The sequence below is a fragment of the Girardinichthys multiradiatus genome, chromosome 17, assembly GCF_021462225.1.
Source record: "Girardinichthys multiradiatus isolate DD_20200921_A chromosome 17, DD_fGirMul_XY1, whole genome shotgun sequence".
Lineage (NCBI taxonomy): Eukaryota > Metazoa > Chordata > Actinopteri > Cyprinodontiformes > Goodeidae > Girardinichthys > Girardinichthys multiradiatus.
This window is the reverse complement of record NC_061809.1, coordinates 18659796-18685154: the sequence shown is the minus strand read 5'-3', so window position 1 is coordinate 18685154 and position 25359 is coordinate 18659796. Positions and strand designations below refer to the sequence as shown.

The window sequence follows — 25359 nt, the reverse complement described above, 5'->3', positions numbered from 1 at the left end:
GTGTAGCTCAACGGATGATGTAATGCTTTTTAACATATTTTTAGACAGGTTCTACGTTAGTGATTTCGTAAATCTACATGTAGGTGTGGTGAGTGAAACTAAACTCAACTTTCCAAAAAATTTATTATTTATTTCCATTCACTTGAAAACAGTTTTTTTATATTTACCCAGGTTAGCTTTGTTTGATTGGAAACAACAATGGTAAGTGTGTGACAAAAACACAAAATCAGAAGAAGTCTGTTCAGGGAAAAATACTTTTTTTAAGGCAGTTTTGACTTAAGATAGTGTCTGAGGTCAGCTGAGATATGATTTTCATTTTCTCAGGGACTTATATGAAGTCAAGCTGACAGAATGTCTTCCTTTGCAGTGATTTCCTTAAATTTTGCAATGGCTGGTTTTATTTCTCTAACTGCACTCAGTGTTCATTACCATGTCATGCCAAGGTGTCCCTGAGCAGAATCCTGTAAGGTACTAACAAGAACCTTGTAAGATAAGTGCCTAAAAAATTAATGCAAAACATCTCATCCCAGTTCTGGCTCCCTTGGACAGGTTTGCACATTCCTTAACATTTTAGGGTGCGGATAAAGCTCCAGCATTAGCTCACAGTTGCCATTGCTTACTTGGACTCTGCTCTCATGGAGAGAATGACTGAAAGGTAGGGTAACATCTTAACTGGCTTATGGTAGCAGTTTACTTCAAATAAAACCTAAAAAGCTTGGTCATTTTAAAGATACTGTCCATTAGATAAAACTTAAGTTATGATTCAAATTTACATAAATAAATATTTTGTGAGTAGGGTTGCAAATATTCTGTCAAAATCTTTATTGTCTTTGACATCTGCTCAAATCTGTCAACCTACACTGCATCTCACATGAACTACTTCTGTGTTTAGTTCACTTTGACTGGAACTGAATAATTCATGTTCATGGTGCACTACTTAAAAATCCACATCTCCTGACATTGCTACTAGTTCAAGTTTATTATTCAGTTTTTCACAAGATAGCCTTAAATGATGGCAGATCTAATATTTAGAATATTTTTACATAATGTCTCATATTTTCTCTTGCAATTTATTTACATGTTTAAATCTCTACTGTGCTGTTGACAATATGCCACATGGAACAATGGACCTAACCTTTAGCCTTGCAGCATTGCTGCGGTTACCCTGAACTGAGCCCAGGATGCACTGGGTTTCAGCCACAGACAAATATTTAACCCTATCCACATTTTATAGGGCCCTCTGATCCTCATGTGTGTTGAGGATCTTAGGAAGGCAGTGTCCCTCAAGGTAATTTGTAATGGGTGCGACAGAAGAATGGGGTACCGGCATTCCTTTTAGGGGCTTTCCGGTCATTATATACCCAAGACAATAAGAGTGTCTAAATTCTTGCTATAAATGGCCCTTTCCTCTAGTACCTACTCAGCGTGGCTCAACTCGGCTCTTCCATGCAATTAGGGTTTTCCATTAGTAATGGTTACTTGGGACCAGCCCCTTTTTTTGGCACCTACTTGGCCGGGGTTAGAATAAATTTGCAACCTGGTTCTGCCCTAGAAGTATACATATTTATTGTTTGAATCCAGAATCATAGTTGATTACTCTTTTTTTTTTTTTGGAAACTTATTTAAGAAAGTAGATTTAATTTACTTTAACAAACAACATAAACCATGTGACTGGAGTACTTTAATCTCATAACCAGCAAAATAAAGCAAGGTTAAGCTACTGCTTACAACATATATATTATGGTAAAGGCATAATATGGACATGTTGGCCTTATTTAGCTGAAGGCATAAAAGAAAAAAAGATGATCAGATTATCAAAATTATCAAATGAGCACTGATTATTTGAACTGGCAATACATTACTGTAAAACATAATTAAGTCCAGGGCAGACATGTATTGCATTTCCTGTGTAAATAGCACAATGTAGAAGCTTTTATTTTTACATGATTGCTTCTGGTCCATTCTCCATCTGAGGAAGGAATTTATCAAAAACGAAGAGGGGATGGAAAAAAAATAATTTTCAGGCCTTCAAAATGTCACGCCTTTTATGAATGTTATTCTTCACCCATTTTTCCCTTCAACACAGAATGTGTGTGAGTGGGCCAGTCATCTGCCACAGCAGTATTACTCAGTTCAGCTCACAGGACACTTTCCCAAGTACAAGAAACAAAGGCCAGCCTGTTTCTATGGTTTCTCCACATACTGGAGATCTGAGTGGAATTTTTACATAGTCAAGGCTAATGGATAGACTGGACCCAGCCCATTAAAATTATATAGAAATGGAAATATGATGATGGAGAGTTTAATGGCAAAGCTCCAGAGCTCCTAATAAGCGCTAAAACATAACGTCTCTATTATTGTGCAACTCTGATAACATGAGGTTCCAAAAATGCACTGTGACGCTTCAAAGGTACCCCAATCCAAAAACATTCACAAAGCCATGCCTTTCTGTAGGACAAAACAAGGAGTCCACCAAAACAGTTTAACAAATATGCCCTCATTTGTCCAAGCTAATGATGTATCACACTAGTGATGGATGTTTTTCTAGAGGCATAACTGGTAAACCCCTGCTGTGTCCTTCACAAACTAAACCACACTTTTCATTAACTTCTGGCCGGCAAACTTAAAGGACTTTTCTTTTTCATCTGTATTCAGGCTTGTAGCTCACAATAGTTACATTATTTCCCATGGCCACAATTGAGAATTATGTCGAAGCAGAGGAAGTTGGGAGAAATGTTGTCTGAGTGCAGAAGCTCGGAGACTGGGACCTTGTGGAGGGATCTAAAAGCACTTTTTTATGAAACCAGTCTCCTTTTAATTCAACACATAAATGATGACTTGTAATTAAAACTGCAATTCAAATTTAATATGATGCATGCGGAATGCCTATTTACACCAGGCACAGGGACTACTAAAGAAAACTAGTGTGTTGGCTAATGCAGGCATACATGCATCGGCACATTTCTCCCAACAACTCACCAAACTAGTGTGTATTTGGCTCCGACACAGAGGAAAAAACATGTGTAGCTCAAACAAAGTATTGTGAGTAAATATGTAGCCATTATTGATTTAATGTGATCTAAGGACATCATCAGATATTTTGACAGAGAAGACACAAAGGGTTAAAATTGCTGCAAAATAAAGCTTTTTATTAACTGAAAAACTTCAACAAACAGCTGCACTCCCCTCTGTGCTCTGACTGTTTAGTCTGTTATCAAGATCAATCTATTCTTTTTTTTTATATATAAGTAAATTAAAGGGTGCATTTTAAAATTACTGCTTGCTCAAAAAACAATACAAGGGTGATTTCTTTCATACTTTTATTATTATTGGGTTTTTTGGCTCTAGAACAAATATGCACTTTAAAGTTTTAATCCTAGGGGGGGAAATGGATGCTTAAGAAAAGAGAGAATATCAATATTTGATTAAAATTAAACTCATTATGTGTAAAAATATTTTAGAAGTCTAGAAGTAACCAAATGATTTATATTAAATCTAAAAAAACATCAGCCACTGATGCAAAAGGTCAAAGTCAACTGAGGCTAAAAGAATCCACCTGCAGAGAAAAACAAACCGAGCAGCGAATAGAACAAACCCTGTAAAATGTGTTATGCTAAGATAAATAGAAGCACACACATATTGAAGCTGTCTGTGTGTTCACTGATTTGATTCCAGCACACACAGTTTTCTTTAGACTTGACCAGACCTAAATAACTTCCTGAATTGCACTGAACCAGCAACATCGGGGGCTGAGGGTGTTTTTGTTTTCCTGTTTCTCTTCTGTTGACCTTGCTCAAACCACAATGGTAAATCCATTGAATTTCACACATACTGTGTTATAAGCAACATAGCTGATGATGCTCCTAGAGATGTCTGAATTTAATTGGCTTTTTAAAAAAAATTTTTGGCAGAAAACAGTTAAATTCACTTTCCCTCTCTTGTTATCTTGTTAACATTAATGTGATTTGTGATTTTAACCAACAAAACTAAACAGTAAAACTTGTTTTTGTCTAAAACGTAAAGTTCCCTCACTCTTATCTAAATCTAGAATTTAGAAAAACAAGTCACAATTGACTTTGACATTACAATGCCTTTCTGATGCAGCAAAGTGAGCTTTCCCCATGCAGATCCAGGGTAATTGGAATAGTGGTGAATGATAGGCAAACACACAGGCATGCACACATTTACATAAGAACTTACACAGGTTATTACATTTACCACTAAGCATCTCCATAAGCCCAAGCGGGCATATCTGACATATCCATCTGCTCTGGCAGGATCAGGCTGGATCTACCTCTGTCAGTCTCCCTAAATATGGGCAAGAGATATATCAGTGGTAACATCGATGGAACTGTGACATGGTAATAATCACAGGATTCATCACACTGGAAATGAAGCAGGGGTATTATTTCAAACCCATTTTCACATGTTTACTGGAGCAACATGTCATTTGTAGGTCATTTAAGTGAACTAAAAATATTCTTTTTAATATACTGTAGTTAACAATCTTGTCGGGTTTTCTGCTTCGTTTTTTGTATCTGTAAGAACAAACATTGTTTTTGCATAATCCTTTGAAGGCTTTGCCTTAAACAGTCAATCAGCATCCTCTCAGTTCATTATTAAATTTCAACTCTTATTCAATTCAAAAATACTTTATTAATCCCAAAGGGAAATTAAATGTTGTTGTAGCTCTTTTATGAAATAAAAGAAAAATCTTTGCTCCATCCCTGCATTCCTACTGTATTAAACTTCCTCTTTGGCAGATGCAATGTTGTGAAAAAGTACTTGTTCTCTTTCTGGATTTCTTTAGCTCACCTAAATGTTTCATCGAGCACGAAATAAACTTTAATTGGAAAAAGGTAACCTTGGGAAATACAAAAGATGGTTTTTAAACCAACTTTATTCATTAAGGGGAAATATCAAACAAACTATAATTGCTGCATTGTCAAATCATGAATTAACTGATAAACTACAATTTCTTTGGTTCAGTTTTACTAGCCACACCCAAGTCTGATGACTGTTAGACCTGTAGAAAAATTCAATGGTTCACTTATTTAGAATCTGTCTCACAACACGAAGTAGGCTAGAAGATGTCAAAAAGCAGGGCATCATACCCTGAACTAAATAAATTAAATAAATCACTGATATTACTCATTGTGTTAACTGATATCACTCATTGTGGAGCATTGTGCTGTTGGGAATCATCTGGAAGATTGCTATAAACTCAGAATAATATGTGAAGTCTTGCTGGCCTCATTTGCCTCCGTTAATGTTGGTGTTTATAATTCAACAACTGTTAAATCTCGCCTAACACAGTATTTTAGACAGACGTCATACCAACAGGCGGTGGTGGTATGATGGTCTGGGCTGCTTTGCTACTTCAGTCCCTGCACAACTCGTAATTGATTGAACCTTGAATTCTGCTCTTCAACGGTAGCAATTAGGGCAAACATATCCATAGCAGTTAAGTGCATTTTTGTATTACATGCACATGCAACTGATTAATAATCCCTCCAGAATTATTAATGTCAACTCACAAAAATTGTTTTATTAAATAAGGTCCCACCGGTCCAGTTAGGTTTTTGTCTTTTTTGGCCCTGAAAATCACCTTCTTCAACACATATCCATAAATTGCTTTCGCTTGCTTGTGTTTTATACACTTTTTTATCTTGCAGCCTTAAAAATATTCTTTATGTGTTTATCTAATAAAAAAACATCATTTTTTATTTTTTTATGCCTCACATTATCCTATATCTCACGTATTTGCTGACACATACACTGGGGTTTCTTTGCATCATTGGCCTTAAGTCTTAGTCTGTAACCGTGCCTCACCAAACCCATTCCTTTCCCAGGGGAAAGCCCCCATGTGAAAGAAGAAATGGGGTGTAAAGGGCACCAAGTTCCCACTAGATCTCCTCCTCCATGCCCCATCTGTGCCCGGTCCATGCCACTCCATTTCAGCTGCTTCAAAAGCTGTGTGCTGGCTTAAGGATGCAAGTACTTTTAATGCTCCCCTCTCAGCAAATTCTGTGGGTTAAGCAAAAAATCTGATGTGGCACTGTAATTAAGCTGCCATTAATTGTTTGCCTGGTCCCTGGTGGCACCACTCAGACTTTGGGGGAAGAAAAAGGCAGATTAATGAGGCTGATGGGCTCTACGCCTAACTGAACAACTAAGCACAGTGAAAGCGATTCTTAATTACAGCCTGTTGCCTCAAAATTACCCAAAAGTCATCTCTGACAGGAAGCTAACTAGCCCCTAACAGATCAGATGTTTCTATAAATGCTTTAGTCTTATAAAAAACTTGAGATATTACCTATTAATAAGTCTAGCAACATATTTTGTGAATTTAACCACAGCAGGTGTTTTTGTCTAGCCTGTTTACCATTTTCTTTGTAGCCAGTTTCTAATGGCAGCATTTTCCACAAACTCTGTGCTGCATCTATATGTGGAATCTCAGGTGGTTTCTCTGCCTTGGTACTAACTGAATCAAGACTGTTTTAATGCCCTTCATTTTATGACATGTCAAATTTTCACTGTTCCCCAGTCTGAAATACTCTTTCCAGTTTCACCAGCAGTCAGGGAGAATGTAAATACAGGAGATATTGATGGAAACAAAGGAGAAATATGTGCTGTAGGACAGAGAGAGAACCCCACAAAGCACCCTTCTATGGTTGGTTTTTGCACACGTATATTTATGCAGCGATGGAATCCTATAACCATATACAGGCTCTTCAACTCACAACCTTATATTGTGCTGGGTGGGTCACCGTACTTGCAAAGTCTGGCCTCAATGGGCACTTGTGGTGAATTATTGTTTGCAAGTGGAAACTTGGCCAGATAATGTTACTGCTGCTGGCTCAGGGCAGAGTGAGACCACTGTCTTCTAGCCTGCACATGCACTGTGCACACACAGCTTATGTTTTACCATCTCTATTTCCAGGTCATGCTTATTTGCTGACTCTTTGCCTTTTTTTTTTACAATAACTCCTTGTGTTTGCACTTCATCTTTCTTTTTCTGCTTCTCCTCCCCCGTCTCAGTTTCCCTCTAGCACCACTTTCCCAACAACTCTGGTCTTTACCCTTGAAGGCCATTCACCTCTCCATGGCTATCCCTGCCAGTGCCGAGCAGTAAATTCCAGGGCTGGTAAGAAACACAAACATGCACAAACCAAGGGGTGAGCAGTTCAATCAGAAGGGACCTTTCCTCATCCCCAATGTCTCCTGTATCCCCCACCTCTCTTTGAGCTTTCATTCATACAAAGAATCTTTGTAAAACTGTGTCTAAGGGTTTTTCTTCAGATCTCATTCTACGTGCATCATACATATAATTCGTGTGTCTGTGTCTCTGGTCGGTTTGCCAGTCAGCATGGTGTGAATGGTAATCATATAATTGGGGTCTTTTTCAGTAGACATAAACCAATGTTTGGACCAAAAGAAAAATGTGATTACAGTGATTGTGGCAGACTAATGACATGTTAGATGAAGAGGGTTGATTATTAAAATGCTCATGACCCATCCTTAATATAAACTTAGTCTGACTGATATAGCGACTGCCATGGTTGAATGTGACTGAACTGTTTAGGATTGAGTCCTTTAAGACTCACGTCAGTAAGATGATGGTATCACATACAAATTAAAAAACTCAAGGTACAGTGCCTCGCAAAGGTATTCATGCGGCTTGAACTGTATTCAGGGTTTGTCATCTTACAACCACAAACTTTAATGTTTTATCAGTGTTTTATGGGATAGATCAACACGAAGTAGCAGAGTAGAAAAAGTGAAATGGTTTAATATTTCATACAAATTACTTGGTGTGGCATGCATTTGTATTCAGTCTCTTTTAAAATCCAGTGGAACCAGTTTTCTTCAGAAGCCAAGGAGCAAGAACACACAACAGGTCAGAGATAATGTTTTGGACAAGCTTAAAGCAGGATTAGGTTATAAAATAATCTCCAAAGCTTTGAATCCATCTTCAGAAAATGGGAGGAGGGAGCAACTGCAAACCTACCAGGACATGGTTGTCCATCTAAATGAGGGGTCAACACACTATGGCTCTTTAGATCTTCCACAGTGGCTCTTTGTACCTTTGGCCAAAAAAATTATAAAAATATAATCTCACCAATGTAAAGTTGATAAAAAGATTGGATTTATCAGATTTTCAAGATATTTTTGTACAACTTTTGCATAGCATTTCTACAAAAGAATAACAGTAGTTCAAGGTTTATTTTGTTTGTGAAGAGATTTTTTTTTCAGAAGTATAGAAGGTTCCATTGATTTATTCACTTTATGTAAACATTTTATTTTTCTTCATTTTAAAAACTAAATGGTGGCTCTTTCTAAATGTAAGCATTTATTTCTAAAAATATCTTTTGGATTTTTGAAGGATAATGTAGCTTTTATAATTCCAAATATCTATTTAGCTGAACAAAGGACAAAAAGGGCCCCTTTAGTTGTAAAGGCTGCTTACCCCTGTACTAAAATGTCAAGGACGGCAAGAAAAGCATTACTCATACAGGTAGCTAAGAGACTGCTAACTCTGGAGGTGCTGCAAAGATCCATAGCTCAGGTGTTCAAAGCACAGTGCTGTGGGAAAGCTGTTCTTCAGCGCGATGGAGAAGGCGGTCAGAGTCGATGGCAAGTTTGATGGAGCTAAATAAAGGACAATCTTGGAAGACCGGCTATTAGAGGCTCTAAAGACCTTGATATGGGTCTGAGGCTCAACTTTCAGCAGCCTAAACAACCCTAAACATATAGTCAGAGCAACAATGGAATGATTTAGTGTTCTCCAACTCCAGTCACTGTCCTGCAACTTTTAGATAGACTCCTTTTCCATCACACTTAAACTCTATTGAACAGCTCATCAACAGACCTCTGCAAAACTTGATGACATACTGAGGAGGTAATTGCACCATTTCATTAAGTTGAGGCAAGGATGGATCTAAATGTTTTGCATAACAGTGGCTCTCTAGGACTTGGTGACCCCTGGTTTTGATCAAAGGATAGTCATGTTTGATTCACAAGAACTCTGGTGGAACTACAGAGATTAACAAGTGAAATGGAGGAATCTGTCTGTAGTATCAGAATTACCATGAGTCTTACACTCGACAAAAATAGCCTTTATGTAACAGTGGCAATGGGAAAGTCCATGTCGAAAGAAAGCCACGTTAAGTCCCATTTGCAGTTTGTCCACTTCACAACTGCGGACTAGTTTGTGTTGGTCTACAAAAAGTATGAATAAAATTTTAAGTTATTTCAAGTTTAGAAGGTAAGAATACTTTTCCAGGACTCTGTATGACTGAAGAACTTCAGATTTTCAAATCATCTCTAATCAGCAGTCTGTCTTAAAAGTATGTGACACTATTTTTACTTTTCCCTTTCAAAGGAGGAAGCTCACCCTCTCGCAGCCTCCACGTCAAACCATGTTCCAATGTGCTGAGCCAGTGGAAAATCTGATGTCCGTTCAAGAAACAAAGTGGTGAAGAAAGATTGGCTGACCAAAGGAAGAAGTATCATACAGCAAGTCTTCACTGATAGGGACCAAGTTATGTAAGCCAAATAATGAGGCATCTTCTTGTTCACATTTTCCACTTGCCTCGACTCAGGAGGCACATGATCTCCAACTGCTTTAAAACTCTTTGGAAATAACTGATTTTGAGGCTAGGTTTTTCCATTCTTTTTGGCCTTTCCATTGTGCTTTATGCCAATATCTTCATCAGTTCAAAGCCAAACTGCAAGTCGGATGTTGCAGCAAAGTTCTTATTGGTTAGAATCGCAGACACATACATGCTGTATCAGTTGCGAGACACTTTTCAACTGAACCTGCAATTATTTGTCAAGCTATCTCGTCTCATGGTGTGTAGAGCTGTACCCTGGCAATTAAAGTTCTATGTTGGGAGCAAACCCATACTCACTAAAAAAGCAATCTTGTTGCATACAAAAAATGTCTAAATCTTTTAGTTCTCCACCATCTAAGAAACCATGTGTTCTTCATTAACAAAATTTAAAAGTGTTTGTTTTGAGTGTATTTGTGAATTACCCCCGAAGTCAACACCCACTTCTAGGATGAAGTTTTGGCATGCCTCATCATGAATGCTTACTCAGAGTGCATGAACAGCACATTTGCATGCACAAAGGCTGATCACACTTGACATTTACTGTAGTTCACGAGATGCTCCAGAGCATCTGGCAAATTTCCACAGAGAAACTGAGTCAACAGCAAGGTTCACGACAACAGCTGTGGGGGCAAATGATCAGTCTGAACCAATTTAAAAACAAAGCGGCTCTTAAAGTGTTCAGTCGTTTGAGATCTTTCTCTCTCTCTAAAATTACTAGGAGGAGGGGGACTTGAGCTAAGGTTTTCTAAAGTTTGTAGGGTCTCTGCTGCTTTGAGTCTGGTCAGTAAAGTTTTTTTTTTATTTCTAATCAATTTTAATCTCTGTAGAAGATAACATTTTATCTGGAGTTTGTAAATCTGAAGTGAGAGAAAATACTTTCAAACTGCAAATATTTATGAAGACTCATCCTCTTGTTTACTTCTGTGGCTTCTAAGTGTTTACATGGATTAAAATCAAGTTTAGATAGATTAAACCATATGTTCTAAAACTTTTTGTGACCAGATCGGCATAATAGTCCACTACAGTTCTTGTTTGGAGTGGTTTCTATTTCAAGGAATGCTCATTTTTTGGTGAAACCCCATTTGACTGTGGCCTATTACCTCTGCATGAAAGTTTATTGGCTTTGTATACCTTGTCAATTGTTGAGGTGCAAAACACTCAATCCAAGTACCACCACTGGTACTTGTACCACAGATAAAGAACCTTGGGGCTAAACTGAAGAAGCAGTCAGAAGTGACTCAAGGCCAAACTCAGCTTCTACGTGTCTCTGCTTTTGAAATGGAAACCAATAGTTTCAGTCCCTGACAGTAAGGAGAGTGTTACGGAAAATTAACAAGTTCTTTCTGCATTAGGAGCACTGTTGACATTAAAAGTTTAATGGCCTCCCAACAATCATTTACAGTTGAATCATTGCTTTCTGAATGTTTTTTTTATTTCTGTTAAATTAAATGCCACTCATGCACTTGTTGACTTTGTGGTCAGTAGTGAGATTACAAGATCAGGCCCTTAGTTGTCAGCAGCTTATTGTCTTAGATTTCACAAGTACTGGAAACAGGCCGCTGCTAGTTTAGCTGAGTCCGAAGATCACAAGTTAATTTTGTTAATCTGGGATTTTTAGGCGATTATGTTTCTGCTACAGAATAAACCTCAGTATATAATCAACTTTCTTGTGGTTGAAAAGCAGCTGGCCTCCTGCACTCAAATATAAACACCCAGCTTTAAGCCTTTATTTGTCATCTTGCTGTCAGTTACTTCCATGAGCTCTGGAGTATTTGAACAAGAGATAAGGAGGGAAGGATGATGCAGGAACTGACAGACTTATAGACAGAAAGACAGAAAACAGGCAGCTTCAGTGTTTTGGTTGGAGACATCTGCTCAGGGTTAGCGAACATGAAGCTGTACAGACTGAAACTCAGAAGGCCACCTGACGGTAAAACTATACAAAAAGAAATAGCAGACATGAAAATAGATTTCTGCTTTGCCTTTTATGCCACCACTTTAAAAGCCTTGCAAATATAGTCTAGTAGATCAGCTGAGGTTTACGTCATTGCTGGTTGTGAAAAGAGAAACATCAGCACCTGAGATGGACTTTGTTGAAGTTTTAGAGCAGGAAAATGACAGTCCAAAAGGCACGTGGGTGGGAGCTTAACACACTCAGGCGTAACTGACTGCAATATTTGAGTTTGTTCAAGAGTTATTGCATATTTTTATCTTGTCTATCCAACTTAACTGATAGTTCCTCATTTTGCTTTTCACTGAACCATAGAAGTCGATTATCACAGATATTGTGCAAGGCTCCTTAGTGAAAAATAAATCTGTTTTCCTATTTATCTTCTATTCACCTTTGACAACTATCTGACGTGGAAATTCAGAACTGACATTTTTCTAGTGTCAGGTTGCACACGAGCACTAATCTGTTGACCTTTCAAGCGTTTACAAATCTAAAAAGATACATGTTTCTGTATACTCAGAACTATTGTGTTAGTGATAAATCCCATTATGTCAAGTCAGCTAGTGTATTGCACTGCAGGTTGACCTTAACCAAAGTTTATTGTTTTCTAATATGGGATCTTAAACTAAGCCAAGAAAACTCAAGCTTGGGTCATTTAGCCAGAGATGTTTTCTCAAACTTGAGTTTTAACTGAAAGGAGGTTTCTTTTGCACATTTTAAACTTTAATATGGACTTACATTTTTTAACTTACCGTCTTCCACTGATGTTTTGGCTCTTTAAAGTACATAAATACACCTTCAATTGATGGGTAAAGTATATTACAGGGGAATGTAAGCAAATTATAATATCGGAAAGTTCATTTGATTGAGTCAATTCAGAAAGTGAAACTTTAATATAGATTCATCACAAACAAGTATTATTTTCCATGCATTTACTTTTGTTAATTTGGATGATTGTGGGTTATATTGCTAATGAAAACCAAAACAGAATTCTTAGAAAATGAATTGAATATTACATTCGACCAATGAAGTTTTTAATACAGAAATGCTGTTTTATGTCCTCTACAAAATGGTGAAGAGCTCTGACTTGACAGTTGTCCAGCATAGTCATTGATTCCCTGAAGGACAATACACAAAAAATCCTGTAAAAAAAGATGGCTGTTCAGGCATATTATGGATGGAAAGTTAAGTTAAAGTAAAATGTGTGGTAGAAGAAGGTGCGCAAACAAGAATGACCACAGCATTAGAAGGTTGGAGTGAGTACTTGAAGACCCACCAAACAGATGTACCCAGGATATGGGCTACAACTGTCGCATTCCTTGTATCGAGGCACTACTGAACCAAAGACAATGTGGAAGCATATGCTAAGGAGAAAAGGGACTGCACTATTGCTCAGTAGTCTAAATTAATTTCACCTGATGTAAGGAAAGGCACAATGTCCAAACTGTTTGAGGTCAAGTGTCATCTCCTGCTGTTGGAACTTTGAGCTGTCTCAAGTCCAAAGTAAGCACAGCCATCTACATGGAAATTTCAGACCACATCATGTTTCCTGCTGTCTACAAGTTGTATGGAGACTTTGATTTAATTTTCCAGCAGAACGTGGAACTTTCCTCCACTGTCGAAACCTGCTTTGATGACCATGGTATCATTGTGCTTGATTTCCCAGCAAACTTGCCTGACCTAAATGCCATAGAGAGACTGTGACGTATTGACAAGAGGAAGATAAGAGACACCAGAGCCAACAATAAAGTAAAGCTGAAGGCTGGTCTCAAAGCGACCTGGGCTTTCCCCACAGATCAGTAGAGCTGGAGGCTCTCCATGGCATGCTGCACAGATTTGTGCAGAAAGAGCCTTAACCAAATATTAAGTGCATATACAGTATCTCACAAAGTAAGTACACCCCTCATATTTTTGTAAATATTTTTCTTATATATATATTTATTTTCTTATTATATATTTTCATGGGACAACACTGAAGATTTGACACTTTGATACAATGTAAAGTAGTCGATGTTGAGCTTATATGTGTGAATTTGTTGGCCCCTTAAAGTAAGTCAATACATAGCAAATAATGTCTAAACTCCTGGCAACAAAAGTGAGTACACTCCTAAATGAAAACTTTGGGAAGAAATTTGGGACATCAGCCAGGCAGACCAATTTGATGCAGTATGCGACATATGGTCTGGGCAATGAAAGGCTGACCCCACACCCCTTCAACCTCTGCAGCAATTCTGATAGTATTCATACATCTATTTTCAAAAGACAGCCTCAGGATATGGCGCTGAGCATGTGCCCTCAACATCATTGGTTGAGCATGCGAGGCCTGTTCTAAGTGGAACATGTTCTGTTAAACCGCTGTATGATCTTGGCCACCATTCTGCAGCCCAGTTTTAAGGTGTTGGCAATCTTATAGAAAAGGGCATCTTTATGTAGAATAACATTTTTTTTTTCAGATCTTCAGAAAGATCTTGTTAAACTTGCACAATAGCATTCCAGAGAGCAATAGCACAATTTTAACATGGCTGCTCCATATTCACACCTTAGACCTTGTCACTCTAATGAGTTGCATGACACCAGGGAAGGAAAATGAATAATTGGGCACAGTTTGGATATTTGAGCTTAGGGCTAGGCTTACTTTTGTTGCCAGTTGTTTAGACATTAATGGCTGTGTTAGGATTTTTTGATAGGACAGCAAATTTACAGTTATACATGCTGTAGACTGACTACTTTACATTGTATCTAAATGCAATATTGTCAGCGTTGTCCCATAGAAAGTTATAGTAAAATTTTCACATAAATGTGAGGGGTGTACTCACTTTTTTGAGATACAGTACTGCTCAGTAGATGGGCATGCATTCCAGTAGGCTCAAATTTCTGTATCAGTTATTCTTTTATTGGTGTTATGAAATATTAAATTTTTCTGAGAAACTGAATTGGGGTTTTCATTAGTTGTAAGTTTTAGTCATTACAATTAACATAAATAAATGCTTCAACTATATTATGACGTGTAAGACTATATGAGTTGAATTCTTTTATGAAATAACTGAAAAAAAAAAATACTTTTCAATGATAACCAAATTTATTAAGGTGCGCCTGCAATGGTTCCCCTGTGCAGATTACACTTGCTGTTCAGTTTGTATTGAATTGGTAGCTACAGATTGACTTCTGCTCACATTATTACTTGGCGCTGCTCTTTGTGTTGCAGTGACCCAATCAGGGGTGTGTTTGCCGAACATACTACTTCTCATCGACGCCGCGGAATCTCGAATAAAACAGTCATTCAATCATGAGCAGAAAAAAAAAAAAAAGCCCGCGCTACATCATGGAAACAGTGACGTCAGGTTTGATTAAGCTTTGATGGAAGAGCCTTGTGTTGCAGACAGCAGGGCTGCAGAGACGACACAGTGATCTTTCCGTGTGTGCTTTTCACTGGCTGCCTTAAACGATGGAGGGAACTGTTCAATAATCCTGTTATTATAAAGCGACACGGGAGCAAAAAGGGAATACGAGGGGATCATGACGTAACCGTTTCCATAGGCGACTGATATGCTGGCTAGGCCAATGGGAATCCACACCAGCGGTCCGTACCCATCCTCCTTTTGACGTGCATCACATGTCCCTGGTGGTGTTGTGACAGAAGGGAAGTCTGCAAAGCGAGGTGATTCTCCGTACTGTACTTCCGTCCTTGTTTAGATCCACGCTTGAGAAACGTGAGCTTTTTGTGTTTTTTAAGTGTTTCCTTGTATTAATATCCCGAAAAAGGTTTAAATGTCAAAATTAAATTAATAGGGTAGAGAAAATGGACTTGGCCATCTGCCCTCAGCACAGAATCGTGGTAACATCCAACTCAGTAGTGAATATCACTACCCAGATGAAATGGCTTAAATTTATTGGATGTAAATGTGAAACTGTTGTAGGTAGCAGGTTGTAAATGTAAGAGTTTTTTGCTTTAGTTTTGGAATTTGTCCTCAGAGGTGGGTGAAGTGGATTTTTCTGCCTTCTTGCTATCAAGTAATAATAATAATTAAAAAAAAGAATAAACATTTTGGATAAAAGGATGGATCGACCTGCACTATCCATATTTACAAAAAGGTTTTTGTAAAGTTTTTTTTGTTTCGTTTATCATTTGATTTTACTCATCAATATTACTTATTTATGAGTGCGTAATGTAGTAAATAAATTGCTCTGTTTAGAAGGGAAAATGTTTTTTTTTTTTCACATTGTCCTCAGTGATTTGATTTTGATAATGGGTAATTCAACCGATGATAAATAATCGCTTTGTTCCACATTTCACTGCACCAGTGGTTTCATGTTTAGTGATGAGCGGACGGAAACTATCTTGACCCAGTCGGGCGATACGAGTCTTTGGTTGTGGCGGTGACAACGCAGTGGGCGGGGCTTTACCTCAGATCGGGGCAGAGAGTCCAGTCTTCGGTGAGACTGAGGGGGAGAGAAGAGAGAAACGGACGGGGATTGCTCTCCAGAGAACGGGAGTAAGTATATTTTTCGGGTTTATTTCCTTACCAGGGTGACAGGATTGTCACGTGGTAAGAAAAGCTTCCAGGGGTGCGGACGCTGCATTTAAAACCAGGAGCTGTAAAAATCTTCATTTTGGCTGTGCAGTGATCAGCGAGGGCCAGCGTCTGAAAGGGTAACTGACTACTGTACCGAAGCTAACACCGTTAGCTATCGTTCTGACTTGGTTTGATACTGACATTGGGCGTTTCATTTGCCAACCCCAGGTGGCTAGTAGTAATCGGCGAGGATGCTGCCATCTTCCATTTGGGTTTGCTTAATTTTATGTGACTCCTACTCGGCTCTTGTATAAGTTTTTTTTTTTTTTTTTTGACTCGTCAATGAATAAGAAGCACATTTTTGTTTATTTTCCTCTTTACAACCAGCATAGGCTAAGGTATGGGAGCTAGTCGGCTAACATAGTGAACAGCAGCAAGGGTCGGTATTTTTTAACGTGCTGGAGAGCAAACTACGGTTAGGCTTGCTTTATTTGACAGTTCGTTTGCCGTATAGTCTGTAACTGTGCTGTACGCTTGACATTTTCCGTGAAATGTATTGAAATTTAATAGGTTGTACACTTTTACACAAGGTTACTCGATGTAATGTAATTTTACTTATTTAACAAGGACACCTGGGGACTAATTGTGTTAAATAGGTAACGTTTTGCCATCTTGCTGTAAATTAGGGGACGGCGTGGATTCCTCGTGCAGGGTAGTCCTCGCAGCTGTCTGTCACCCCACTGTGGCCGCAGTAAACCTGTTTTTATAAAGCCATAATTAACGTTATTTTATTTATTTTTTGCCGACATCATCATCTTAATTCCCTTTGGAGCTGTCCGCGTTTACCGTTCACGTCAACGACACCCCTACCGATGCCTTTCTGCTCCTCGGAATCGGCAGTTATTCCGAGGAGTTCAGATCAGCACTGCAAAAGAACATGTAAGAACAGCGGACTTTGAGACAACCACCTTAAAACTTTTGCAAGTTAATTGAATCAGTAGTATCGCAGAGGTTATCTGTCGAAATTGAAATGGACCTTGTGTTGTGTAGTTGAAGGGATCACTCCTTATCCAATTAAAAAGCACCCGGGCTTGCTGCAGCGCCAGCGGTGTCCCCATGTGCTTTTACGGCGGAGCAGACCTTTTTGTCAGGATCCTAAAGTGCGTTTTCTTTGTCGTAAAACTTTAGCCTGAAATGTGGTAGAAGGCTGCGATCCAGTGTCTGCCAGTCATCCTAGAGTGCAGTGGTTATCTGTGGACTCATTACATAATGTTTAATAACAGCCAAGCCAGAACGTCTTGCTGGAGGTTATATTATAGGAATGATAAACTACTTTGATTTAGTCCCTGTTTAGATTAGGAAGGCGTCAATTAGACTTTACTATGTTCTAACAATAGCTTTCAAATTCAGCAGTTGAGTGGTATTTAATTGAGTGTCTTTCTTAGCATATAGAAATGTAAAGTTTGTGTAGTGATTAACTCAAATCATTCAGATCCTCTGTTTGAGCCCTTTGACCCCAGACTGTCACTATCACTCAACAATGCCATAAGTATCCTTTTTTCTTAATTGTTGCAGTACAATCTCTTTATTATGGCTTACAGTGGAGAGCTCCTCTCACCTTGACCGAGTAAAAGAACAGCAATCGGTCCATTTGCTATTGTTTTCTTTAAGTCATAATGTACAAAGAAGACCCTTTGACCGACTTAGTTGTGTGGGTCAGTTAATGGTGGTTTTCTGTGCGTGTACCAGTATCGAGCTTAGGAACTTGATTACTGCTAGTATGAGACTTTGTTTTGGAAATTACTCATCACAGTAAACTAATTTAGGGATTTACTCAACGATTGTTTTAAAGTAGTATAGTAGTTGTGATGTTGTGCCTGGAGTTAGGCTGGTAGAGAACGTAGGTGATAACCTTGAGGAAAAATGCAGCTGTTACACTCTATTAAATAAAACAGAAATTTAACCACAATCCATGTGCTTTTATTAAAAGCAAAACAAAAACAAAAAACAATCATTCATACTGCGTTAAAATGATAGAAACATAAGGATTACTGTAGGTTTAATGTTATCTGTAAACAATCTTTTTTGTTTTGATTTTGAGACTGTCTAAACAAAGAAAGACACCATGAATGTAGCTCTTAAGTGCTTCCTGGCCAGGATGTTGTATCTTTTTGATGTTTTTTCTGTTTATAGAAGCTGATGTCTGCTGATACATTAGATCAGCTGTCTGTTCAGGTAGCCTGCTGTTAGCTAGTCACTGCCTGCTAGCTGTCATTTCAAAATGGCCTTACATTTATTAAAATGATGTCCATTAATCTCCAAGCCATGATGGTCTGTATTTTTTTTTTACGACTGGATATACCTTTAAATAGCCAAAGTTTACACTTTTTTTTGTTTTGTTTGTAAGGTTTAAAGCCTTCTTTCAGCCAGCTGAAAGTCAGTGCATAGCAGCAGTGGGGCTCCATACAGTCTGACAAATGTCCAGTCGCCTAACATTTGTTCTGTAATCTGATTAAAAGGGCTTTAAATCATAGGAATGCTTACACTAAAAATGTTAGTAGTTTTTAAACTGGAATTTCTTTTTAAATATACCTTGGTACAGTAAATAATAAGATGATGGGAAGATCATTTTGCGACCTCGGATCGATTTTCTCCTTCCTCCGTTTGATTTTGTGCCCACAAATTAACGATTTTTACAAATAAATCATTACGTATCAGTTTATTTGGCTTTATTGTCTAGTATTTTATAATAATAATAATTGAATGAATAAATTAAGCTGCTTTATATTGCCATCTATTTTTATTTATTTTGTTTCTGATCTCTTTCGACTTTTGAACATATTTCGACTGAAATATGACATATTGTGACCTCTGTTTAAACCAAAATAACTTCATGCAAGCTCTTGATGGTAGATACTATTTATTGAAGTCATAAAACCACATTCCTTACAGTACATGAGTAGACTATAGAAACATACTCTAAAGCTTTGGTTATCAAAGCAGGTACAAAATGTCCCATCGGCAAGTATAAATTGACACAAAATGTCTGGTGGGAGACTGCTCCATTTAATATGCAAAAAAAAGTCTGGTATGGAGAGTTGATGAGGTTGTGTTTTAGGTCGTGTCGTCCCTCATAATGGTGTCAAAACACACCGCAAAAATCATAAACAAAAGATTAGAGGCTCAAAAGGTATTGTTTTAAAAACCTGGTCATTATGGGAATAGGAGGACTTTGAGTAAACCAGCTCAGGAAACTAAACATTGTGTGTTGTTGTACCATTACATAGAATGTATTTATGATGTCATGTAGTCGTGTTGGAGTTTTGCTTATCTATCGGTGGAGACTGTCGGGCCAAGGTTATTCCAAGCAGTCGTATTACATTACATGTCTTTGGAGTTACCCATTACTACTCATTCATTCAAACCTTTCTTATGGTTTATCCGATGTCTGCTGTGGCTTAGTTTTTAAAGTTTGTGGAATAAAATGTCTTTATTTAAGGAAAAGGAATAACTAAGAAAGCTCTAATGATTTATTCAAAGCAGATTTTTAGATTTTAAAGGTTTTTCCAAGCCTTTGTTTTTGAGTTGATTTCTTGTGTAGATCTAAAATCTTATTCTTTGTTGCAGTTTTACTTATGGAAAAACATGTGCTTTATGAAATCAGCCCAGCGGACAATGCCACAATGTAACAGAATTGAAGCTCTTTAACAACTATGAACTAAAACTCCTAAAGGCCAAGTTTATGAGCTTTTCTCAAATATTCATAACAGTGTGTCAGATCATGCAGAAGTCTCTAGAAAACATTTTCTGTGCGAGCTGTCAGGTGGAGTGATCATCACAGCATTGGATTAGTTTCACTGATTGCAGGTGGTTTTATTAAACCCTTTATGTCAAGTCGAGGTGTTGTCCACTTGAATAGGCATTTATTTTCAGTAAAGAACTTGCATGAAATCTGTACTTGCTGTTATTTTCTGTCAGTATTGTTGGGCTTTAGGAAATTAGTCCTAATTTGATGTTTTAAACAAAAAACAAAACTCATTGTTGGACTGAGATGATTAGAACAGCAAGGTCAGATTAGGTGTAACATTTGAAATACTCCCAATCCTTTGACCTTGGGAATCCCTGCCCTTTACAAAATACAGGTCCTTCTCAAAATATTAGCATATTGTGATAAAGTTCATTATTTTCAATAATGTAATGATGAAAATTTAACATTCATATATTTTAGATTCATTGCACACTAACTGAAATATTTCAGGTCTTTTATTGTCTTAATACGGATGATTTTGGCATACAGCTCATGAAAACCCAAAATTCCTATCTCACAAAATTAGCATATCATTAAAAGGGTCTCTAAACGAGCTATGAACCTAATCATCTGAATCAACGAGTTAACTCTAAACACCTGCAAAAGATTCCTGAGGCCTTTAAAACTCCCAGCCTGGTTCATCACTCAAAACCCCAATCATGGGTAAGACTGCCGACCTGACTGCTGTCCAGAAGGCCACTATTGACACCCTCAAGCAAGAGGGTAAGACACAGAAAGAAATTTCTGAACGAATAGGCAGTTCCCAGAGTGCTGTATCAAGGCACCTCAGTGGGAAGTCTGTGGGAAGGAAAAAGTGTGGCAGAAAACGCTGCAAAACGAGAAGAGGTGACCGGACCCTGAGGAAGATTGTGGAGAAGGGCCGATTCCAGACCTTGGGGGACCTGCGGAAGCAGTGGACTGAGTTTGGAGTAGAAACATCCAGAGCCACCGTGCACAGGCGTGTGCAGGAAATGGGCTACAGGTGCCGCATTCCCCAGGTCAAGCCACTTTTGATCCAGAAACAGCGGCAGAAGCGCCTGACCTGGGCTACAGAGAAGCAGCACTGGACTGTTGCTCAGTGGTCCAAAGTACTTTTTTCGGATGAAAGCAAATTCTGCATGTCATTCGGAAATCAAGGTGCCAGAGTCTGGAGGAAGACTGGGGAGAAGGAAATGCCAAAATGCCAGAAGTCCAGTGTCAAGTACCCACAGTCAGTGATGGTCTGGGGTGCCATGTCAGCTGCTGGTGTTGGTCCACTGTGTTTTATCAAGGGCAGGGTCAATGCAGCTAGCTATCAGGAGATTTTGGAGCACTTCATGCTTCCATCTGCTGAAAAGCTTTATGGAGATGAAGATTTCATTTTTCAGCATGACCTGGCACCTGCTCACAGTGCCAAAACCACTGGTAAATGGTTTACTGACCATGGTATCACTGCTCAATTGGCCTGCCAACTCTCCTGACCTGAACCCCATAGAGAATCTGTGGGATATTGTGAAGAGAACGTTGAGAGACTCAAGACCCAACACTCTGGATGAGCTAAAGGCCGCTATCGAAGCATCCTGGGCCTCCATAAGACCTCAGCAGTGCCACAGGCTGATTGCCTCCATGCCACGCTGCATTGAAGCAGTCATTTCTGCCAAAGGATTCCCGACCAAGTATTGAGTGCATAACTGTACATGATTATTTGAAGGTTGACGTTTTTTGTATTAAAAACACTTTTCTTTTATTGGTCGGATGAAATATGCTAATTTTGTGAGATAGGAATTTTGGGTTTTCATGAGCTGTATGCCACAATCATCCGTATTAAGACAATAAAAGACCTGAAATATTTCAGTTAGTGTGCAATGAATCTAAAATATATGAATGTAAAATTTTCCTCATTACATTATGGAAAATAATGAACTTTATCACAATATGCTAATATTTTGAGAAGGACCTGTAGATCTGAGTTATGGGTGAAAAGATTATTATGTTCCCTCCCGTGAGCTGCCTCTGGCTGTCACAAGACAGCCATTCAGGGCCGACCACATCCCACAACAATGGCACTGACATTGCAGGACTGGGGTGTTATTGTAGCTCTGCCGGCTATAATGAAGTGATGTTTGTGTCAACCACCCACCACTTAGCAGGGTCCAGTCCCCAAGCATGCCATCTGATACACAGCAGAATTCATGGTGGATTGTATGATGAGTTGGCCGGGTCCTAATGGATGTTGTATTTGGTGTATGCCAAACATGTCCTCCGTTGCAACATCCAAATAATTCAGTTTTAGACTGGCAAACTTTAGCCTGGCCTACGTGTTTATTATAATTTTTTTTGTAGAGCAAAGGTTTCCTCTTTGCACACCTCCCATGAAAGTTAAATATGTACTGTCTTTTTCTGATTGGCGTTCACTTTTATATCAACAGTTCAAATACCTTCTGTTGGACCCGCAATTACATTTTAAGGTTTCCATGGAGATTTCTATTAACATCTAGCAGTCTGCTCTTGGTGTGAACTTTGGCTAATTTTAGACGGTTTTGTGACTTCTTTGAATCCCTTTCTAGACTCGTAAGCAGCTACAATCTTCCTTTTGAAGCCTGTAAAGAGCTCTTTTGATCTTACAATAAAGTTCGCTCTCACTTCATCACAAACGTCATGTCTAACGTTTAAACAGGGCAAACCTTCTCCAGAATACTTAGTAAGAATGTTCTCATTGTGTGCGCCTGACGTAACAACCCTGTGTGATTTTAGCAACTGTAAAAACTATGACTCGAGGCATAATATGCAGGTTTCTGATAGTGCTCTTTGCTGCTTATTAAATGGCCTTTTAGCAAAGAACACGTATTTAAAGCCTATCCTCTTTTTTTCTTTTTAATTTTAACATTTTCTTCAGCATAATGGTTATCTAAATTATATGCTAATTAAATTAATCTGCCAGTTCAGGAAATCCTTTTGTCGTATGTTATCTTAATTCAGACTAACTACTTTGGAAATCCATTTTTCTTTCATTTTTGGGAAGAATTGCATGCTTTCCCAGACGAAAGATGTGCCGTGGAGCACTGAATGTGTTGCCGATGACACCTCTGACTGTGCATTCTCATTGACTCGCAGCCTGACAGCGTTTCAGAGCTGTGTAGATGTTCCAGTCTTTGGGGTGAAGTAGCACTCCTAGCTGCAAGCAGGGCGGCGTAAGGAGGGCTGGGTGTCTCTGCTTGTACCCTCCGCATTTACATGGCGTGACCCAGTTCAGCTACAACTGGCTGTGGGGGGAGGGGACAGTCTGGGCGAAGCTAAAAATACCACATCTCGCATTAGGCAGCTCTTCTGCGGAGGGATCCCTAGAATTAGAATTGCTATCCTCGACTTCCATCGGGTTGTTGGCACGTGGAGGTGTTCAAACTGCCAGAGGGTTTCCTTAGTGAGAATAGGAAGACCACTGCCGTCCTATCTATTGGCTTCCTCTTGCACAGCCTCTGGTTGGAAGTTTTGGTGAACAACTCATCCAAGATAACAGCCTTAAATAGCTTGAGAGTTACAAGTCTTTGCTCTTCAGGTCATATCGTCACACAGAGGTGCTAGGCTGTGGTGTTGCTGCTGTAGTGTGGAATGGGTTAACTGCAGCCACTGTCATTCAACCATACCACGCCAGCTGTTGGCTTGGAGATCCAATCACAATGATTTTCCACTGTTGTGACATGTGACCCGCTCCGCAACTCTAAACTGAAGCGGCGCAGCAAATGTTGGCACTTCTTCAATTTGGCATTGTTAGTACTTGTAAAGTGTGATAATGTAAAAGAAGGATGTTAAAGCAAGGGAAGAAAAAGCGTTACTGTAGACTGCTGTACATGTGGTTTACCCACTTGGTTCCTGAATAGTCAGACATCTGAGGAATCATACAGAGGTCAATAAAACAATTAAGATTTTATCTCAAGATTTGAGTTCCAACATCTATTGGAATTTGAGAAAAAAGTGTGCTAACAAATATTTTACACATCCTCTTTTACACAACAGTGGAGCATATAAAAACACTGAATCTATATTATATGTATAGAGGATTATGTAATGCAAAAAACAAAACATAATGTTGGGTAAAGAGAGGTACTGCAAGGTGAAACATTACAAAAGTAGAACGTAACCACAGGTGTAGGGTACCCTCATCAGAGGATCGGCAACAGTTAAACGGTGTAGAAACCACACGACATAGCAGTTCAAAGGTCATATTCCGGATGTGGTATGTAAATCCCATAAGGCAGCACTTGGTTTAACACAAAGTGGTCTGGTCTAAAGCCCACACAGGGTAAGAGTTGGTTTTGAGATACATTTCATGTTTCAATTTGAACGAAACAGCAGTTGATCTGAGCACGGGTTTCACAGCATTTACATAAAAATGTAAAACATGTACGGCATGATGTAAAAGCTTTATATAAAATAGAACATTATTCCTACTGCTGCCAAAACACAACACATTCAACATTACTGTCAGAATAATATATATTTGTGGTTGTTAAACATAAGTGTAAGTCATTTTATAAACATCTACTAAATTAGAAATGTGGTGCTCCTTTAGTTTCCAAACCATGACTGTTCATACATTCTTCTGAATGGTCACACTGGTCCTTCCTGTAAGCAAGGGATAAGTGTAGTTGCTTTCTTTCAGCCAGCTGACCAGCAGTGTGATGTAACAGTGGGGTCAGGCGCAGTGCTGTTATAACTCTATGCTCCTTGCAGCTGGAGAAAACATAAGTCACTCTGCCATCTCCCTGTTGGAGCGTTAAACCCTAGAAATGGAATGACAGAAATTTGTAGCAGTTCTGAAACGCTAGCTGTTTAAAACTGTGGTATAACCGGATACTCCAAAATCTCTTGCATTTTGCCTTGAATAGTTGGCCCAGACAGGGTGCTCCACAAGCAGGAGTGAACAAAAGACAGCTTTAAATATTTAAAAATCCTGTTGGCTGGAAGCTGACCAAACCAACCTGCTTTAAATAGTGCTTTGAAAATGTGTCTGTCCCCCTTACAGATTTCTTTATGAATTAACTGTGATTACCCTACCTTTGTGTTTAGAAAGCTGAGCTCAATTTACAAATCAAACCCAGTCCCAATTATTACCTGACCTACAGACATAATAAAAACTTTAAACAGAACCTCTCTGACAGCTGAAAGATTTCAAACTCGACAGTTATCAGGTATAGGGGGCAATTAATTTTTCACATTGGTCTAGGTTGATTTGGTTTTTTTTTTAATGGTAAAGGAACTGAACTGTCTGTGGCTGAACCTTTCCAGTCATACCAACCACTTAAAGACCTTTACAGTAGAGCCACATTCATTCCGGTCAAAAACGTGCAAACATTCATAAAACGATATGCAGATTTGTAGGCAACTTGAGATCATTATTAAAATCATCTTTTGAAAATTGCTTTCTGTATTTACTGAGGTTATCCTTATCCAACATTAAAATGAGTTGAATCTGAAACATTTAAATCTGAC

At 38.6% G+C, this 25359-nt stretch overlaps 1 protein-coding gene across 5 annotated transcripts in view; it reads left to right on the top strand.

Annotated features, from left to right (window-relative positions):
* The first annotated feature begins 7039 nt into the window (after positions 1-7039).
* The window catches only part of atp2b1a (ATPase plasma membrane Ca2+ transporting 1a), a 56288-nt gene continuing 37968 nt past the window's right edge, over positions 7040-25359 (top strand). The window contains exons 1-2 of one of the 5 annotated variants that reach the window (XM_047389365.1): positions 7040-7147; positions 9386-9549. The gene's annotated coding sequence lies outside the window, so the exon portion shown is untranslated. Of the gene's footprint in view, positions 7148-9385; positions 9550-15931; positions 16062-16134; positions 16220-25359 lie in introns of those variants that run through there. The other 4 variants (XM_047389366.1, XM_047389361.1, XM_047389362.1 and 1 more) reach the window with 4 other exon arrangements.